The following is an 18,469-nucleotide window of genomic DNA, read 5'->3' as shown; positions in this document are numbered from 1 at the left end:
CAGAAACGAGCCAGGAGTCATTCACTTCCTTTCCAAGAAACTGCAGAGTGAAGCAGATTTGCTGTGCTTTCAGTCTCCCATCCCAGATGGGAAAAGGGAGGGACGTTTATTTGCAGCCGGAGAGGGAGAATGTTAATGGGTAAAAATGAAAGTACATTTCCCCCCAAAGCGTGAGGTAATCCTATTTTTTTCTTCAGAAGTGCCCTGCTGGGGATCAGTGTTCCCTTTCTAGTAAATGACGCCTGACTTGTTGCCGTTTAAAGCCTGCCCACCCATCCTTTTCCGGCTCCCTCTGCTGTGACCACAGTGACCGACCCCGGCAGCATGAAACAAGGAGCCCTAGCAGCCTGGGCCCTCCCTGGAACCTGGCAGTGGTCCAGTAAATGGTAAGGAGAGACTGCTTTCTCTTTCTTACTCTGAGATGGACCAAGAACCAGGAACCCAAACCCACCTCGGGCTCCCATATCATCTCCCAAGTCCCTCTTTGCCCCGCTCTCAGCTCTCTTTTGTCTTGACTCTCATAACACGGCCCCGAAGTTGGGGTGACTCACAGATTGCTAACCCATCTTTGAGGGCACCTGTTTGCCAAACTCCACTTTTGCTGTGGTCTCAGTTTCTGATGGTTTTCTTTTTTTGACCATGCTGCTGCGCCCAGACCTGTTGGGCTCATGTGTAATTCATCCGAGGGCTAATTCTAGCCAGGCTAGGGGAGGGGCATGGCAACCTGGGCCTCCCACCCCAGGCCTTCCTGCTGCCAGAATAACTAAGGAATGGTGGGAGACAGGGGTCTGTGTCCCCCTCCCTGCCCCTAGCTCTGGGCAATGATGCCAGCCATCCAGTACCTCCTCCCAAAGAGCCTCCTGACAGGACGCACTAATGGCAGAAACACAGGCCCGAGGACAGTGGGAAAGAGGCATGGGGATTCTTTGCAAGCAAGCAAGGAAAACCGTGCAAGCGTCAGGGTGCTCCTTTCCCTCCCCTTTCCCTCACTTGCAATGATCAGGATTGATGATAATACCTGGGATACGCCGGTTATTCCATTATCTTCTAGGCGGGCACACCAAGGCGGACGTCCCACGGCAGAGAGGGCCCGTGCTTCTGAGTCCTGGCTCCCGCCGTTCCCTCCCTGTGGACTGCGCGGCCTTCTTTTCGTCACCTCAGTTTCGGAATTCTTCTCTAAGCCCTCCAGGACACTTATTTTTCTAGCCCGTCTCCCCACTCCCTGCCTTGCAGGACTGCCTCATGTTAACCACTTAGCTCAGCGGCCTAGTGGTTACCAGGTGATTCAAGTGCAATTTAGAGCTCCGCAAAACACAAGTGCTCAACCAGCCTTAGGTCTTTTGACTCCTGCTTGCACTCTGAGCCTTGCCCATCCTGGAGGTTTACTTCATGCACCATTTGGGACATCTTCAAACTGGGGTCTGAGGCAGCCCTTGCCATGCTAGAGTGAGTCTCGGATGGGGGGCTGAATCTGAGGTCAGCTGGGCTCTGACCCAACACCTGACTCATGCCAGTGGGAGGGTAGTTCTAAGGCTAGATCTCGGTCCCCACCCCAACCCCAGCCAAGTTCAGCTGTGATTTGAGAATCATGACTTCCTGAATCTCCAGGGATGGCAATCAGATGCTTGCCAGATGGCGAGGCAGCTGGATGCTACTTTAGTATAAAATCACTACAGAGCCTGTAACCGTCAGAACTACCATTTTCATGGAAGCCAGCTCAACCTTGCTAAGTGAGCAAATTTGGAGCAGCTCCAAACATCCATCCAGTTCATGAAACTGGTGCTCTCCAAGCATGCCACCTCACTTAGAGGCCAAATTCATAGTTTAATCTTAGTTTCCTGAGAATTGTAGTCCTGAGCGTTGGGAGACGGCACAGGAAATATCGACGATCACCCCTTCATCATCCAATTGTGATTTGTGAACTAACATTCCTGGCCAGAAAAAGTTGGAAGAGGCTAAAACTGTTTCTTAGCTCACATTTTTTTGCAATTTAAAAATCAATGATAAAACTTGATTTTCATATCCTATTGCTTAATCCTTTGTTTAGATTTCATAATTTCAATTATTCATATCACCTTGGGTTTTGAGTTTGGGCAACTGAGAGTTGCCACTTTGCACAGGGGACTCTGATGTCCCTGGTGGAAGGTCACGGTGATGTCAGCAGCCTAGGCTGAGTCTCACTCCACTGGCTTCCAAAGCTCTGCTTGCCCTTGGGTGTATTCGGTCTGCTGGGCTGTGTTCCACAAGGTCAGAGTCTGGGGCTGTCACATCCACAACTCGGTCCCCAACACTGACTCAGTGCCTGGCACTCAGAAACTGCACAATAAATATTTGTTGAGTGAATGCCTCAAGACCAATCAACGGCTGCGTAATGGTGTTCTTTGTCCTTTTCTACAACAAATGGATCTCAAAGGTCAGGAATGAGAAGATGAATGCGGAATTGAAGCAGATTAAATCAAGGCACAATATTGTGACCCATGGTCCTCGAACATCTGCAACCAGGGTTCAGCTCAGAGGACCCTCAGCAGAGCTGCTTTCTCTCTACCTCCCACCCCACCATTTAAGTCTTTTTTTTTTTTTTTAAGGGGAGGGGAGTTGGGCAGAGAGAGAGGGAGACACAAAATCTGAAGCAGGCTCCAGGCTCCAGGCTCTGAGCGGTCAGCACAAAGCCCAATGCAGGGCTTTAACTCCGTGGCTCATGACCTCAACTGAAGTTGGCTGCTTGGCCAACTGAGCCACCCAGGGCCCCCCTCTCTGCTCTTAAAAGAAAACTGGAGAGCCTCCTGCAGTTCCAAGGTAGAGTGAAGAAAAAAAAAACCCAGGGGAGAGAGGAGAGTTCAGAAAGAAAATTCAAACACCCCCTTCCCTACAGAAATATTAATAATAGTAAAAACAATAAGGCTAAATTATATTCAAGCACCTTTTATATGTCAGGCACTTACTGTACATTTATTATTTTATTAATCTTCACAACCAGCTTATGAGACAGATATTATTATCATGCTTATTTGTGAATAAGAAACGGGAACTTAAAGAATTTAAATAATTTGCCAACACTGGTAGTTAGGGAAGCTGGAATTCACCCCAGGTCTGTCTGAGCTTAGCCACAGCCACGTAAGTGTGTTTCTTTGTCCTTTGCTGTTTTCAATATTTAAGAACAAGGTCCAAGTCTCATGAATTGTTTAACTCAGAACTCCTGGCTCGGGGTCATGAATACCATGAAATAGTAAATATTGGTTGATTTGGAAGTAGCGATAGTCAAAAGACACTAGTTTAGGGTTATCACAGTTGAAAATAGAGCACATAGGAGAGGAAATTCCAAAGCCAACCAAAGGAAAGCAGAGTGGCAAGTGGTCTTGTAGCTCACAAAAGACACAATGTATCATCAGAGGTGTTTACATGAAGTCCAAAGAGTATTTTAAAGTAGCTCCAACCTGTTTCCCTGCTTAAATTTTCCTTTCCACTGGTTGTATCAACTGAATTTGTCTCCCTGAAATTTATTCATTGAAGCCCTAATCCCCAATATGATTGTATTTGGAGATGGAGTGTTTAGGGAGGTAATTCAGGTTAAATGAGATATAAGGGTGGGGCCCTAATCCAATAAGAAGAGGAGATACACCTCTCTCTCTTTTTTTTTAGGTTGCTTTTTAAACTGCTGTATTACCTTTAGAGCATGTAATAAACATCTTTTCATGAAAGTTGATGAAACTTCCCTGTGGACAGAAAAACTTTCAGACTAAGGCAAAATGAAATCCCTAATCAGAAAATGACAGAACATTAGGTTCACATCAAGAAAATACGACTTTGGGAAGCAAGGGGAGTTATTATTATTAACCTTGGCATTCAAGGCATAAGGCAAAACTCATCATGATGGTCACAGTTAGGGGGATCTCCTCTAAGAATGTGCAAACTGTACCTCAACTGAAGCTCCTTAATTTGCCTCCTTAGCTCTCTGATCTCCTCCATGAACTGTTCCATACCATCTGCATCTCCGTCTGTCAGGTGAAGGTTATTGACAAGCCAATTGGCATATCCCTGGTTGGGACAGGTAGGGCCCAACCCATTCTAATATTTGCTCCAGGCTCCTGGCCTCCATTGCCTTCCAAAGGGTGGGCTTCTTCTTTATCTGTACTGGAGCCTGCTCTCCTTTGATTTCCTGGGGAACATTATCCATGTTGAGATTTTTTTTTCCTGCTTACTTTTCCTGCCAAGATCAAAAGTAGTCTTTCTCTCTTAGCCTTGAAATCTGCTGCACCACTGGACCTGAAGACCATTTCTTGAATGCAAATGGACAACTTGCTGGGTGAGGGAGTCAAAACCACTTGCTGGATGGTGATGTGGTTTATCTGTAAAGAATTTCAACGTGGCTGGGACCCACCAGCCTTTCTGAAGTTCACCCTCCTTTCACTGCCCACCAGGTTTATGAACACCTCTCTTTTTCTCACAGAGAAGGACACGTGAAGACACAGCAAGAAGATTGGTCATCTGCAAGAGAAAGAGAGGTCTCACCAGGAATTGAATTTTCTAGACCTTGATCTTGGACTATTAGCCTGCAGAATGGTGACAAAATACATTTATGTTGTTTAAGTTCCCCAGTCAGTGGTACTTATTATGACAGTCTAAGCAGACTAGTGTAACTGACCACTCTACATCGTGTGATCAGAATTATATGCATAAAGCAATACACGGATCTCATGCTTTAAAAGTCTTCAAGGCCCCCCATTGACTTATAAGTCCAAACTCTTTAGCTTGGAACCTGAGGCCATCCTCCATGTCACCCGGAGCAGCCTGCCCAGGCTGCAGGCCTTTACAACCTTGTTTGCAGCAAACATTCAGTGATCTTGCTGTCCTCAAAACACATTTGGCATTTTCTGAAGATGCAGTGAAGCCCAGTGCCTTGGGGGGGCGGGGGGGGGTGGCGGAAAACTGCCAGTAGTGTGTCATGTCTAGAAGGTAAGTTGCATGTTAAGGGACAGTAGTATGTGACAGAGAAGACCCGTTTTGCAGACATGGTTACTGCCTGCCTTTCTTCCTTGTCAACAGTTCTCACCAAGTTTGGGAGAGGTGATAGGCCCAGGTCCAGAGTGAATAGTAATGTGTAAGCTAGGAGTTAGCAAGCTTGTTTCATAAAGGGCCTGGTGAAAGTAAACATTTTAGGCTTTATGGGCCATCTGGTCTTTGTTACAGCTCAGCCTTTCTAGCATGAAAGAGGTCATAGGTCATATATTTAAAAAAACAAGCATGGCTGTGTTCCAATAAAAATTTACTTACAACCATAGTCAGTGGGCTAGATTTGGCCCATGGGCCATGGTTTTTCAGCCAGTTCCTGATGTGCTAAGTGCAGAGCACTGACATTGTTGGTCTGAGTCAAATCTGGAACTACTTCCAGATTTTCCTGTAATATGAAAGAGGGAAAATGGCACTTTTTAAAAGTCTCACTGTTCAAATTGTAGGCTTTACACTGATAGAACCAGCACCACTCGGGGGTCCGTTAGACATGCAGAATCTCAGGGCGCCTGGGTATCTCTGTGGGTTAAGTGTCCAACTTCGGCTCAGGTCATGGTCTCACGGTTTGTGGGTTTGATATCTGCATTGGGCTCTGTGCTGACAGCTCAGAGCCTGGAGCCTACTTTGGATTCTGTGTCTCCTCCTCTCTCTCTGCTCCTCCCCTTCTTGTGCTCTCACTCTCTCGCTCTCAAAAACAAATGAACTTAAAAAATGCAGAATCTCAGGCCCCACCTCAGACCTCCTAAATCAGAATGTGCATTTTAATAAGAAGCTCCAGTGATTGGAAGACACGTTACAGCTTGAGAGGCGCTGGTTGAAGCCACCGTCGATCGAATGTTCTTTTCCTTGCAGCTGAAAGCATCCCTTACTGACACCAACAAGCAGGGACCACGTCATGAACAACCTTACAAGCTTTGCTAAAGACTTCAGCTTTGTCCTGAAGGAAAAGGTGTTTTAAGTGGGAAATCAGACGATAAATTTTTGGACATATGTCTTTTCTCGTTTGAAACAACGAACCCTAAAAACTACATCATGTACCAAAGAAACAACTCCTATTATTTATCCTACGCTACAAAGTCAACCAGGTAGGCTGATGGAATTCAAAAGTCGCTTCTTCCATAAGACCTGTTCTCCTGTCTATAATCCACTGCTCCAGGACCCTACTGCTTCTAGCAGATTCTTAGGGCTCAAAAGTGGCTGTGGGCTATTACTCCAGGTTTACAGTTCGGAACCTGAATCTGGAAAGCTTAATTGCAGTCACATTCAACACTGCCACCGCCTAGCTTGGTTCATTTACTTTCTGAATATGTACTCACTTCTCCCCTAAGACTATAAGCTACTTCATTGGAAGCAATCATGTTTTAGGATTTACACATTCCTTTCACAAGTGAAAAATTAGAGTCAAAGGATCTAAATATTATCAACTCTTTTACAAGATAAGTCTTATATACTCTATGTTGAGGCTCCAGCACAACCCAGGAATGCTTTTATACAGAATTAAGTACAAACATTTGCTCTCAGGGCTGCCCTACTTCTTAAGTCACCACATCCTCCTGTGGTTTGTTTATGAAGAGCTAAACCCAAACAAACACCGCCTAGAGCCCAGTTACGTGGTGTGTGTGCTCTGCCAACAACTGAACAGGGCATCATGGTAAGATCTTTATAAACAGCATCTCATTTTAATTCATAAAAGACCCCAGGAATGGGTAAATTAGTAGCCTCACATTACTGATAAGGAAACTGAGGTACAAAGTGTGGATGCACCTAGCGTAGGATCACATAGCTAGAAATTTGGGGCCAGTAGGCAAGGGGTGAGAATCCAAATCCAGAGCCTGTGCTCTGAACTGCTAAGCACTGTTTTCATGAACATTCTCTGGTACATCAAAAGCCAACGTCTTATTGCCCTATTTTCTTTCCACCTGCAGGTGCTAGAATTTACATGTGACAAATAATTTATCCCAAACCTAGGGACAATGAAAATAAAGTGTTAGAGCCACTGACTCCATGGTCAAGTTCAGTCAGTGACAATTTCCATAGTTACCCTTCCTCAGTAGGAGCTAATGAGTTTGTCTATCAGTATTAAGACTTAGGAAGTACTTTTATTTATTTATTTATTTATTTATTTATTTATTCATTGATTCATTCATTTGTTTATATTTTTGAGAGAGGGAGGGAGGGAGTGCGTGAGTGGGAGCCGGGGAGGAGTAGAGAAAGGGAGACAGAGAATCCAAAGCAAGCTCTGCACTAGGAGCTCAGAGCACGATGTGGGGCTTCAACTCAGAACCCAGAGATCAGGACGTGAGCCGAAATCAAGAGTTGGCCATTTAACCAAATAAGCCAGCCAAGTGCCCTATTCCTGGGGAAATACCTTTAAAATCAAGTGAGGAAGGATTACTTTTTCTTTCTCTTAGCAGTTAGTTAGAGTAGAAAGTTTTTCTCCATCATTTCAGAGTCTACAGGAAAGACTGTGAAAGGAGTGCCTGTAAATATGATCTTATTAATCTATCTAAATTCCAAGGCTTTACGGCAAAGCCTGTGACCACATCCAAACAGTTAAACTAAAACACAGAACATGGAACCCTAGAGGTGGTGGTTTATCTTTGGATTATTCTGATCATCTGTCCCAATTCGCATAAGAATTCAGCTGTTAGTTTCCCCTGAGTCTGCCATTTTCTAAATCAATGAGACCTCTGAAAAGGCCCAGATCATCTCTAACAAAGGCTTTTCCGCTCCAAGAGATTAGAGCAATGACTTGTGCCAAGCAAGTTGACACGGGAGGACTGGCTTGTGTGTGCCTTAAGATTTCGTAATTGTTCCTAAAGATCGCTTTCTTCACTCCTGACATCCGTTTTGGCCTCTTCCCAACTCTTTGTTCTTGTCTCTCGCCTTTTCTTGTCTTTTGTTCCTCTTCTGCCATCACCTTGTTGCTCAGACTGGGAGCCCAGAAAGATCCTTTCCTGAATGCAATGAATAACCAATCCTGCAGATTGTATCTTCAAAATAGACCTCACGGCTACTTCCCTTTTCCTTTACGACTCTCCTCCAGTCCAGCCACCATCATTTCTCTGTAAGAATGTCAACCCCAGGAGACAGACACTGGTGATACCAACTACAATGTCTTTTCAATTCAACTCCCGCTGCCACTTGTGCTCTCCCATCCTTTCTTCATAGACAAGTCAAAGTGGCATGTGCCGCTCCATTGTCTAAATCCTCCACAGGATCCCAGTGGGCCTCAGAATACCATCCAAATCCATGTGGGATCTGGCTTTTCCTTAGCCTCACTGAGACCTCTGACTGCATGCTAGCCAGACTCAGCTTCCAACCATTCCTGCAATGGGCCAAGTTCTTCTCCATCTCACGGACTTCTATTCTGCTTTTGGCTCTGTCAAGAAGTCCTCCCACTTACCTACCCACCCAACACATCCTTTAGGTCTTCACTCAAATATGGCTTCCTCAAGAGGTCTTTCTAAACTTACACACTAGCTTCCTAGGCTCCTCACCCCTATTTCCCTAGAATTCTTCATAGAATTCCTTTGTGTTTGTATGTTTATGTCTTTATCTCTGGCCTTTAATGATAGATTATAACCACCATGAGATCATGGACCATAACCTCTTGGTTGATGACTTAGCATTGGGTCAGGTCTATGGTAAGCAAGGCCTCGGTTATTATTAGTCAAGTAAGCAAATCAACAGAATCTGCAACGCATGCACATCTCATGAAATACAAAATGGGTATGTCTTTTGAAGACAAAAGAAGAAGCTCATGGGTTCTCAAAGACAAATGGTAATTTAGTGGTGAACTCTAGTGGGCCTACCCACACATTAGTACAAGGTTTGTTTCTGTGAAATGAATAATAGAAATGGAAATAATAATATGTTTGAGGAGCTATGTGGCAAAATTACTTTAAAAAAAAGATGTTGAGGGGCACCTGGGTGGCATAGTGGGTGAAGCGGCCAACTTCGGCTTGGGTCATGATCTGACAGTTCTTGGGTTCAAGCCCAGCATTGGGCTCTGTGCTGACAGCTCAGAGCCTGAAGTCTCTTTCAGATTCTGTGTCTCCTCTCTCTGCCCCTCCCCCACTTACCCTCGGTCTCTCTCTCTCTCTCTCTCTCTCAAAAATGAATAATAAAACATTAAAAAAATAAAATAAGAAAAATGTCGATATACATACCGATACCTAGCACAAACATTCTTATGATGATTTTCTCCAGCAATGTCACGTGTGCCAGCTCCAGTGACATAATCCAACTTCCTCCATGCTACTAGTTGAGCAGCATCAAGTATGAGATGTCTCCCCTCCCAGACCTAGGGCAAGAGATTTTTTTAGCCTAGGAAGATCACCCACATGACAGGGGTACACTTATATGCACAGTCATTACAGCCAGAACATTGGCTTCCTCTGGGTACCAGAGTGTAGAACAGAACAGTTTAAGGCATGAAGCTAACGGTAATTTTACCTCCTTGTTTACAAATAAGACACGCTAGTGGTTAAAGAGCAGAATATGAAAATCCTAGACTTTTAAAAAAATTTTCTTTTCTAATGTTTTATTTATTTTTGAGAGAGAGAGCGAGGGAGAGAGAGAGAGAGAGAGAGAGAGACAGCGTGAGAGAGTCAGAGAGAGAAAGAGATACAGAATCTGAAGCAGGCTCCAGGCCCCAAGCTGTCATTACAGAGCCCGAGGGGCTCTCGAACCCAGGAAATGCCAGCTCATGACCGAAGCCGAAGCCGGAGCCGGACGCTCATCCGACTGAGCCACCTAGGTGCCCCAGATATCCTACACTTAAAATTAACCCTTTTACTACCAAATAACGTTTCCCATAGCATTTCTCAATAATGTTATTTTTCAATGCATAGCACATTTTCTAAATACGTTTATACTTAATGTAATCTGATCTTCGAGGCAGGTATTTTTATCCTATTTTGCTACTTGTAGTGGTTAATAAACTATTATCTCTCAACTCCAAAGCAGTCCATTTATACTGTTTTCTGATTCTGGGCGGAGCCTCTGGAAACCCTAGTCTCCGGGCTCATCTCCGCATAGGGTTCTGCCCAAAGGGATCCTGGAGAGAAGCGGGAAGGCAGTGTAAGGACGCAGGTCCGATTTAGCTCCCCTGAACTTAAAGGAAAAGGCACAGGCTTCTCCTGAAAGGGCGCACCTTAAGGAGGGACAACTCCTGCTGCGCCCAATCGGGAGAGGCCGGCTGATACCTTTGACCTTTCTAAGGGCGGGCCTAGTCACACCCCACGTGGGGGTTCTGGGCCCACTCTGATTGGTCAAAACTCCAAATATTGTGATTGGCTCCCACAACTGCCAGTATTAATGAGGGGGGTAGGGATTGGATCACTGTACTCCTGTTATCATTTCCTGTAACTCCCCTTCCCAAACTCATAAAAGGCCCTGTCCTGCGTTTGTTAGGGGCTCACTCCACGTGGCCAGCAGATCAATGGAGTCTGTGAGCCAGAGCTTAAGCCCATAATAAAGCCCTTTGCTTTTGCAGGCTTGACTTGGTCTCCCTAGCAGTCTCTGGTGCTTGTTTTGGAGGTGATTTTACAAACTTGGGTACAACAGCAGGAGTGGGCAAAGAGACTTGCTCCCCCCTGTTTGCTTCTTACCCCTGCCGGCCTCCAGCTTCTTCCACTGGCGCCCGCAGCCTGAGTGCTCCCACTCAGGAGCATCTGCAGCATTCGCAGCAGTGCTCCCTCCTCAGGGGTTTTGAAAGCCACTTTATAATCCCATAAATTACCTTATTCCCTTGAAGAGAGGGTTATACTGCAGCAATTTTGCAACTTGTAGTAAATGAGGATCTACTCTAATTATTGCTAGACGCAAGAACAAAACACTCACAGGGTCTTTACACTATGCGCATGCACAGAGATGGACCCTGCCTTTCTCATCTGCTTGCAATGTGGCCACGGAGCTGCCTGCCCCCCAAATGGGGCTCCAGAGCCCAGCTCGCCACTCCCGCAGTCAGCTGCAGGTGACACAACTCTCCCACGGCTCTTCTCCGCTAAAACTACAGGAGCCCTTGCCCGCACAGCACACGGGTGGGCGTGAGGGGATTGCACTAGTATAACAGCTCCCAGTTCATAAGGTGGTTATCCAGATGATTCAAGATGAACTGGCATGGAGTTCAGGGTGAAAATTTAAAAGACAATTGTGGATTCTGGAAAATATGTCCATAGGACCTCTAAGGGCTTGTGAATCCTAGTTTTATTTATTAAATGCTTGTGCGGTGCTTACCCTGTTGGCACCATTCTGAGCGCTTTACAACTCTTAGCTTGGTTATCCTCCTAACAATGTCATGAGGTGGGTCCCCCCTAGCATCCCCCTCCCCACGTGCCCTTCCCTTACACCCACTCAGAGTGCGTGGCGCTCCTCGCGCCCCCTCCCTGTATACTCCTCTTGTGAGCTTAGAAACATGACTTAGCTTCAAGTGACTCCTGGCTGGGACAGCTCACTTCCTATGGGAGTTTAGGCAGGTTATTGAAGTTTAAGTTCTTTCCTTCCTTAGTAACATGAGACTACTCCCCAGTGTTCTGCTCCCACAGCCAATGGCATCTCCATCCCCCAGGGACTGGGGACTGAGGCTTAAAGCCTGGGATCCATCCCGAAGTCCTCTCATTCTCACTCCCACACCCAGCCCAGTAGCAGACTATTGGCTCTACTTTCAAAACATCGAGAATCTCATCACTTCTCATTACCTCTGCTGCTACCACCTGTGTGAGCCACCGTCATGTGTTGCCTGGGTCGCTGCAATTGTCTCCCAACCGGCCACCATGCTCTGCCCCGTTCCGTCCACTGGGTGCAGCCAGGCCGATCCTGTGAAAATGTTCATTGAATCACTCCCGTACTCAAAACTCTCCAATGGAAAGAAACCATTTTAGAGCGAAAGCCAGAGGTGTTACAAGGACGTGCCAGGCCTCTCGGGATGCCCTTGCAGCCTGTCACCGTGTCTCCCACAGGCCAGCTCACTCCTGTCTGGCCACACCGGCCTCTTGCTTTTGCACTGCTCCCATTTCCAGAGCTTGCCAGTAAAGCTCACGCTGGGCTCTTGGCACGTCTGGTTCCCGTGTCTGGAAGAGACATCCTAGGGATTTCTGCCCTCCTGCTCTCCTTCACGTCTTTGCTCCACTGTCACCTTCTCACTCAGGCCTTTCCTGATCACTCTATTGGAAGTCCTCCCCCTCTCCCTTCTGTGCTCTATTTCTGGTGCTGGAGCACTCTTCATCCTCGTCACACGGGAAATTATTTCACTGTCACGACAGCCTCTAAGCCCACAACTAGGCAAGCTCTCCTGGAAAGGCTCCCGGGTCCAATTAAGATGATTGAATCACATGGTTTATTAAATCAATTAAAACTCACACAGACAATGATAGAGTAAGTGTACACGCTTAACACAGCACATGGGAAGAAAAACCATGGTACCTGGGTCCTGAGCTACCCCGATAATCAGGTGTCTGTTTCTCTCTGTCTCCCACACCACCGTAGCCTGATCGTTACCAAGATGAGTTGTTGACCTTCATCACGGGGTCTAGGCAGACAGAGAAGGTGTTTGGGAGTATTTCATGGCCCTGGCTATTGCTTGCCAACCAACTCCTCTGAGCAGCAAGGATTTTGTGTTCTTTGGACAAAAGTCACTTGGGCCAGAATACACTACTCAGATACGTGGCCGAATTAAGAACTCATGAATATTGAGTGTCCCTCACATATTTTAGTATCGTGAATATTGGCCCCGGTATTTTTTCCTGTCTATGATCTACTTCATCTTTCTAACACACCTCACTTATCGCTTACATATGAGTTTCTCCCATTCCAATTGTTTTCTTCTCCTGCCGAATTGAATATCCTAAATAATGTGGCAAATGAACATCACAGCCATGTTTTAGTGACTTATTTTGATTATTGTCTGTCTCACCCAACTGGGACAGACGTGCCATGAACAGAGAATTTTTCATTTGTGTTTTTCAACCAATGGACCTCAGCACCCACATGTGTGCCTCCTACAAAGTAAATACATAAAAAAAATAGAGGTGGAAATATGGATAGAATTCTGGAAACCATGAAGGTAAAGTGAAATGAGGTGTGAACTGCACTCAACAGGAGGGCTAGTGAGTTGGAACAGGAAGAGATGAAGAAAGTGAAAGCCAGGCCCTGCAGCCCCTGTCCTGCCGGATGCCAGGCCCTCTCCCCACTGGAGTGTGGGCGTCATCATGCTCATTCTGAAACTGCAGAGGTCACCTCCCCTGCAAAGGGTCACATTTATTACTTTGCTCTCAAAGTAGCTTTTCCTTTGCCCACCTCACTCTCAGTCACACTGGTTGTAATCATATATCTCGAAATAATTCATTGAATCAATTGTCACAGTTGTACTGAGACTTCAAAGCCATGGTGAGGACTGGCATTTAGAACGACTTCAGGTATTTCCTGCGATGAGGCCGGGCTTCACCCAAACTGCCATGTAACAAATAAGGGGTTGGAGCCTCAACATCTGGGGCACAGATGGGCCTTAGGCCTCCTGTGAGAATGTTCTGCTGTTGTAACAAAATACTACAGACCAGGTGGTTTAAACAAGAGAAATTTGTTTCTCAAGTTCTGGAGGCTGGGAGGTTCAAGATCAAGGTGCTGACTGATACGGTTCTGGTGAGGGCCTCCTCCTCACTGTGCTCATGTGGCCTTTTCTCACGTGCGCAGAGGGAGCTCTCTGCCTCTTACAAAGTCATCAGTCCTGTTGGATTAGGGCCCCGCCCATATGATCTCATTTCAGCTCAATTACCTCCTAAAGACTATCTCCAACTACAGTCACATTGAGAGTCAAGGCTTCAACATAGGAATTTGTGATGGCACTGACTTCAGTCCATAGAAGGCCTGATTTCTGCCAAGCAAAATATCTTTTTTAATGTTACTTATCAACTTAAAAAATTATACATTTCCTATGAAATCCACAGTTAATCCTTTGTGACTCCAGTCCTGTTTCACCCATTTACTTGCATACCACCTTTAGAGATTTAAGTTTTGACCCCTGGCCTATACGTTTAGCCAAGAGCTATATTTTTCCCCGAATGAAATTTAGTACATACAACATCATGAGTGTGAATGTGCTTCTGGAGGAATAGGACAAAATGTCTGAGGTTAAGATTTTTCTGGAAAAGCATGGATATATGTGTAACAGTGATGAAAAATGATAATTCTCTGTTTTTATACCCCAGTGATTTGGGGAGAGCTTAATTTAGCTTGCTGTTTAATGCCTCTGACATTCAACCAAAATCTACTTGTTAAATTAAATTTTTGGATATTGAGAAGCTTATCGATGTTAGAATATAGAAAATACACAGGTTGAAAGCAGACACAGCTTTCTGTGGTAGTATTTTGCAAGTTTTCTTTCTCTGTGAGTCAAGGAAAGAAATTTAACATTAGAACTCTGTACACAGAGATGCACCCTGATCTATTCTAATTCTATTCTATTCTATTCTATTCTATTCTATTCTATTCTATTCTTACACAATGCCTGTTATGTCTTATATAGTTGGTTTCCAAAACAGGAATCAATTGCAACTGGTAGTTTGAAAAGCACTGTTCTAGTGGTCTAGTCCACTAGGCTTCTATTTCCTTTCTGTTAAGAAATATTTTGGTTAACCTGAAGTTTTTTTCTGTTTTGTTTGTTGTTAAAATACATATAGATACTAGTCTTGGCTAGAATGTGGAGAACATGATTTCATCCTCTTGGACATTTATCTCGTGAAACTTTTTTGGTCACAGACCAGAAATTTTCGGAACTGGAAGTGGTCAGGTCAGTAGACATCACTCGAATTCTAGTGCTCATGTGAAACCTCCCAGTGTTTGGTAATAGCGGCCCTAGGGAGGTCAATCACAAAAATTGACTTTTCTAACTTTTGACTTTTTTGAACGTAACCAATCTTTAACTTGGTTTGCTAACAGCCTACTTGCCAAAGATCTCATTCTCCCTTGAAAAGCTCACAGTGTGGTTTTTGTTTTATTTTGTCTCTCATTTCCTCCCCATTTTTTCCAGGTCAACAGTACCACCATTGACTTGGTGATTGTGGTTTGAGGCCACCAAGAAGCTCAATCTAGTGAGGGAGCGCAAAACCCCCAAGATTTTATTACACACCTCAAATTGCCATCTGATGACAAGGAGAGCTTCAAAGGAGCTCAAGAACGAGTAGAATTTTCAGTAGACTTCCGTAGGAAAAATTAAGGTTAAATCTGCTAGTTGAAGAAAGGTGGATCACGTGCTGCCATCTATAGGCGACACTATGAAACAGCAGAGCATAAGTGTTGGCAATTTTTAATGCTACTTGTTTTTACAAAATCTTGTTTTGGAGGGGACTATAATTAGTTTCACTTATTTTCCAATATTTTATTTCCCAGGCAGCTTGGCTTAAAGCTAAAGCATCTGTAGATGGGAATGACCCATCTTTCACCCTCATGAAGCTCATCTGTAAAGTAGACCAGAGGGAAGGGGGAATTCCCACTCCGTCTCTTTACTGTCCAAGCCAACATACTTCCCCTCCAGGATGGTTTAAAGGAAGGCGAGACTGTCTGCTTCTGTCAGAAAGATTTCAAAGGACATACTGTTCCCATGCTTTAGATCTCTCTGATTGCTTCACGGGTCTCCTGAAATGACCAAATGTTATGTGCAAAGGGCAGCTTTAAAGCAAAACAAAATATTCCCGCCCTCTTTGGAAGCCTGTCGATTCTAAATGTGAATCGGTGTATTTATTAGTGAGGGAAACCAGGAAACCAGGGCCCCCCTGCTTCCATATTTAAAGAGTCCCTGTGTTCATTAAAAAAGAAATGAAGACATACCTAAGTAGGGTTAACAAAACTCCACATCTAAAATGTTTACAGTAGAATATCATTATCATTCTTACTGAAAAATGCAATGCAATTTGCGTTAATCATTACATAACTGTAAGACTTATTTAAAGTATTAATTTGTAAAGCGCTATAGCAATATAATAAATAGCTGTTGTCATGACACACAAATTTAAAGCAAAGCCCTCAACTCACTGCAAGGATACATCCGTGAAGGAAGCAAACTAGAATCCCTGACTCTAGAGCATGCATCCTAGTGGGGAGGGAGGGGATACACAAAGGATAAGTTAAGTTAACTGTATATATAGCATGGGAAATAAGTGCTGTAGAAAAAGCAGGGTGCAAGAAATGGAGATGGCGAATGTGTGTGGGGTTGAAGGTTGTAGTTTTGAGTTGGGTGGTCAGGGTACACCTTGTGGAGCTGGCATTTGGGCAGAGATTTGCAGCTCCTGGTGAGATAGCCATGTGGGTATGGGGTATGAGAAGGAGCATTCCAGCTTGTGCAAAGGCCCTGAGAAAGGAGTGTCCCGAGGTGGCAGGGAATGGGGACTGGGGGGAAATGAAGCTGGAAAGAAATGCCGGGAGGGTGGCTTGGCTGTGGCTCATGGGCTTTTACTTTTTTACTTTGGCTTTTATTCTTGAGCCCAATGGGGAATCACTGAAGCCTTTGAGCAAGTGAGGAATGTGATCTGACACAGCTTTTAGAAGAATCATGCTAGCTGCTATTTTGAAAATAGGCCATTGGGAGTGAGGGCAGAAACCAGGCCTGGCTAGGAGACGAGTATCCCGGGAGGGAGATGATGGGCCTTACAGTGGGCTCTCACGGGAGGCGATGAGAAGACACCCGATGTGGATATAATCTCAAAGTGGAACCAGCGAGGTTTACGGATATAGATCTGCTGTGAGACGTGAGAAAGAGCAGGGTCAAGGTTGTGAGATGGGGAGGACTGAGCGCAAAGTGACTTTCCAGGGACATGCCACAGCTTCTTTTGGTCCTTTCAGGGGATCTTGGGGTCTACATGATCAACCTCACTGGGACATACAGTCAAGAGTCTAAATTTACACCTTTTTTGGGCACCTGGGTGGCTTAGTAGGTTTGGTGTCTGACTCTTCATGTCAGCTCAGGTCATGATTTCACGGTTCGTGAGAGCCAGCCCTGAGTCCGAGAGATCGCGCCCCACGTCGGGCACTGAGAGGATGGAGCCTCCTCGGGATTATCTCGCTCTCTCTGCCCCTCCTGCTCCCACATGAGCTCTCTCTCTCAAAATAAATAGGCATTTTAAATAAGTTTTTTCTTCAATAAATAAATTGACAGCTTTTTGACTGCAAAGCCTTCCTCCGTGAGGACTTCCTAACCCCGTCTTGGCAGAAAGTCTCCCCAGTTCCGTCATGGTGTCCCTCTAGACTCCTTCATGCTTTGTGCATTGTAGTTATGATTCTGTGTTTGTGTGATTATTTGCTTAACTTCTTTTTCTCCTTCCAGTCCTAATCCGCCTGCTGGACAGGCCTGGCACTGATGATCTCCCAAGAAATATTAGTTGAAGAAAGGCTAGATCACAGTGAGATTTTAGGGGCCTTTCAAGACTCTCGGGAGCCCAGAATTTTTAATCCCTTGAACTGCCCAACTACCCTGGGTTTATCTAGCTACCTAGACTGCTTTAGGTCCTGGATTTTTCGGTGCCAAACACAGGTAGTAGCGAATTGCGCCTGTTCTAAGAGGCAGCTATTTGCGGCCAGAAAAGGCACAGAGCCTGCGTCCGTGGATCCTGAAGGAGCGAATTTGCTTTGCCCACCTCACCTCTGTGCCTGATGACTTCAGCCCAGTCACTTGTTCTGGTTCCCTCTCCTTCATCATGGTCTGGATAGTTCGCTCTCCAGCGATCCCACCGTGGAGGCATCAGAAGGGAAGGGCACTGACTGCCCCTGTCCCTCACCCCCACCCCATGCCCTGCCCCAGGGGCCACACGGGTCTGGCCTGGCTCTGGGTCACTTGTGCTTCTCTCCATGGATTTTGGAGCCAAAGAGAAGATGGGAGGTCCATGGACTTCAATAAGGAACATACCTCCTCACTCTCCTTTGTCTCCAAGTTCCCACCTTCCTTGCTTTTCACATGTACGTTACGTGTCCTCTGGCTCTTCATTCCCTTCTCACTCCCAATTGTTTACTGTAATGCAGGGTTTTTGAACTTCCACGCTATCAACATCTGCGGCTGAATAAGTCTTTATTGTGGCTTGTGGAGCAGGTGTGCGGTGTACAATGTTTAGCAGCATCTCTGACCTTTACGCTCCAGCGGTCAATGACACTTTCTTTCTCAGTTGTGACAGACAAAAATGTCTCCAGACGGTGCTTCATGTGAGGCGGGTAACGTCAACCCCAGTAGAGAGCACCGGTCTCATGTGTGGCTATATTTTGTAGACTGCCTTGTGACACCTGCCCTGTAAGGCCTCACTACTCTTGCCCTCCCCTGACCCATGTCCCCAAGTCATCCTGCTCTGTCTGTGATGCTTATCAGAAGGGTGGTGCTGGCCTCTCTCTCCACAACCACTTCGACCTGGAGCCCTCAAAGCTGCCCTTATCATCATGGGCATCCCAGCTTCTCGAAGCAAGGATCGGGCTGCTCTTTTAT

The 18,469-nt window shown here is 45.5% G+C and overlaps 1 long non-coding RNA gene and 1 pseudogene across 1 annotated transcript; one reads left to right on the top strand and one right to left on the bottom strand.

Annotated features, from left to right (window-relative positions):
- Positions 1-47: 47 nt before the first annotated feature.
- Positions 48-4,559, top strand: LOC115296640. The gene is made up of 3 exons (XR_003910972.1): positions 48-175; positions 264-386; positions 4,448-4,559. It is a non-coding gene; the product is annotated as an uncharacterized LOC115296640 (long non-coding RNA).
- LOC115296639 lies at positions 3,844-4,174 on the bottom strand (annotated as a pseudogene).
- Positions 4,560-18,469: the final 13,910 nt, after the last annotated feature.

The sequence above is a fragment of the Suricata suricatta genome, chromosome 7 (assembly GCF_006229205.1).
Source record: "Suricata suricatta isolate VVHF042 chromosome 7, meerkat_22Aug2017_6uvM2_HiC, whole genome shotgun sequence".
Taxonomy (NCBI): domain Eukaryota; kingdom Metazoa; phylum Chordata; class Mammalia; order Carnivora; family Herpestidae; genus Suricata; species Suricata suricatta.
The sequence above is the reverse complement of the archived record's forward strand: the minus strand, read 5'-3'. Positions and strand labels throughout refer to the sequence as shown.